This window comes from Microcebus murinus, chromosome 13 (assembly GCF_040939455.1).
Source record: "Microcebus murinus isolate Inina chromosome 13, M.murinus_Inina_mat1.0, whole genome shotgun sequence".
NCBI classification, from domain to species: Eukaryota; Metazoa; Chordata; class Mammalia; order Primates; family Cheirogaleidae; genus Microcebus; species Microcebus murinus.
In genome coordinates, this window is record NC_134116.1 from 10,790,704 (window position 1) to 10,793,466 (window position 2,763).

Here is a 2,763-nt window from a genome sequence, read left to right on the forward strand (position 1 = left end):
AATAATTGCACAAGCAGAGAAGTCACCAGGAGACTCGCAGTCTCAACCTAGAATGTTGAAAGCAGCCACTAGTAACAGGACATTTGACTGAAATCCAAGGAACAAGCACACCAGGTTAAATCAGAACTTGTCTGGAATGTTCTGGAAGCAATGGATGGAAGAAGGTATAAAGTTGGAAAATTTTATTAGCGTTTTCTTTGGGAACAAAATAATACAAATACTGATAAAATATTATATTTAGCTACTACATACGTTTTTGAGTCCGTCATTTTCTGGGAGGAAATTAATTATGAGAAATTATGACAGTCTGCATTAGTCTTTGAAAATAAACTAGAAACTTTTCCATAAATTACTTTTACATCTACCACCGGAAAAGTCTATTCAACTTTAGCATTTATCATTTTATCATCTTCCTGTTTATTTTTTCACTTAGTGTTACTTCTTTAGAGACTTTTTTTAAATTTTTTTTGATTTGTCAACAACATAGGATAAGGCTCTTTTTTCTAAGACCCTGTGAGAGAGTTCATAGGGTCAGGGTATAGATATGTGTCCACAAGAATAAAAACCTAGTTCCCTGGGTTGACCTTAAGCAATCAATCTAATACTGTTTTTTTTTCATGACCTTAATGGCTATTCAAGAACAAAATTATCTTTCCTTTGCTTAAGTTCATAAGGCGTTTTGATATGTTAGTTTTAGCTCTTTCTGATATTTAAAGCTTGTGTTATCTGACTTTTTGTGGGAGCTGTCTCAGCAGTTAGCTCTCATTTTAGGGAAAAAGAAAGAAATTTTGCAGTAATATTTCATTTTGTCATCACAGATAAGAGATTGTGAAAAAATTATAGCTTTATAATGTATTAAAAGAGAATATTTCCCAAGAATACCCATTCAAAAGGAATAGTGAAAAGGCAAAGTCAAGTGGTCTCTTAATTAATGATTTTGAGAATTACTTGTACTTGCTTCCATATGAGCTTAGAAAAACCACATTTTATCAGATAAACACTCATCCTTTCAAGAATGTAGACAGTCTTCAAACTTTATGAAAATTCAAAATATGTAGGAAGTTAAAATCAATTTTTTTAAAATTTTGTTTCCACTGTCTGTGTTGTTTCATTACACTCTATAATGTGCACTGCTAAACTTGAATTTAATTCCTGGATCTGCCATTCTCTGTGTGAACACACTTACTTTGAAAGCCCCTCCTCATGTTCCTTGTGTTCTAGTTTCTAGTTGGCAAAACAGGAGGATAAACAACATATTTACCCATAGGAGTTTTAATGAGATGAACACAGATTGCTCCCCAATGCCTAAAAAAAAAGTATACTTGAGAGCAGTGTGGTACAGTATTTAAAAACAAGGATTTCAAAATATAATTAGGCTTGTGTTTGTGACTAGATTCTGTTACATATGAGGTATGTGACCTTGAGGAAATTATAACTTAGTCTCTCTGAGACTAACTACTGATTAATAAAATTAGGATAACAAATCATATCTACCACATGGGGTTGTCATGGGGATTATATGAGATGGGAAAAGGAAAGAGATTTGTACATGTCCTGGATCTCAGGACTCAGTTGGCATTGATAACTATTTATTACTGCATGAATATTAGTTGATAAATCTATTTTCATCTAATTGGATGTGTGCATATATAAATGTACACACATGCCACACATGCACACACATATATGTGTTTATATAAAACTATTTCCTTCAGGCTAAAAAGCAGGCCTGATTCCCATCTCCATCGTGTTTCTGAGAACAAGGTGGTGTGTCTAGCGGACAGCTGGGAATGCACTTGGGGATCTTGGGTGATGACTCTCATCTGGACATTGCTTTTGGACTCATCAGTCATTGTGTAATTATCAAAGACCAGATAGCCGCTCTCTCTTCTTGGCGCTGCCTACAGAGGGGGCAGCCATGACCACCCCCAGACCCCTTGTGAAGCCCAAGATCGTCAAAAAGAGGACCAAGAAGTTTATCAGGCACCAGTCAGACCGATATGTCAAAATTAAGCATGACTGGCCGAAACCCAGAGGTACTGACAGTGGGGTTCGGAGAAGATTCAAGGGCCAGATCTTGATGCCCAACATCGGTTATGGGAGCAACAAGAAAACAGAGCACATGCTGCCCAGTGGTCTCAGCAAGTTCCTGGTCCACAATGTCAAGGAGCTGGAAGTGCTGCTGATGTGCAACAAATCTTACTGTGCGGAGATTGCGCACAACGTTTCCTCCACGATCCGCAAAGCCATGTGGAAAGAGCAGCCCAGCTGGCCAACAGAGTCACCAATCCCAATGCCAGGCTGCGCAGTGAAGAAAATGAATAGACAGCGCATGTGCACATTTTATTTGTGTTTAAATAAAACCATAAAAACTGCCAAAAATACCCACACATAAAGATGAAATCACCCGGCGAAATACATGAATCTATACATACATATATGCGATGAGAATAAATGAAAGCCGAGGACAGATCCACAGGGAATATCTACAGTAATGGGGCAAAAAGAGGAAGGTAAATGTGTCTTTTCTGAGGCAGGAGCATGGAACTAGGGATTGAGTACAAACACACAAAATTTTACCTGGGAAGAAGGTAAGGAATTGACATGTCTAATGAGCTCTGCTTTCTCTGATGCAGGCTTTAAGGTAATCAGTGGAACCTAAGGGAAGGGTAGAAGTAGGAGCAGTCAACGGCCCAGCTTCCGTGATGCACAGAAACACCCGAGGGTAGAAGACAAGGAAGGTTAGAAAGGGAGCCGGGGCCT

General features: G+C 38.3%; 1 pseudogene; it reads left to right on the forward strand.

The window, feature by feature from the left end:
• The first annotated feature begins 1,918 nt into the window (after positions 1-1,918).
• LOC105864186 (large ribosomal subunit protein eL32-like) lies at positions 1,919-2,366 on the forward strand (annotated as a pseudogene).
• The last annotated feature ends 397 nt before the right edge of the window (positions 2,367-2,763 follow it).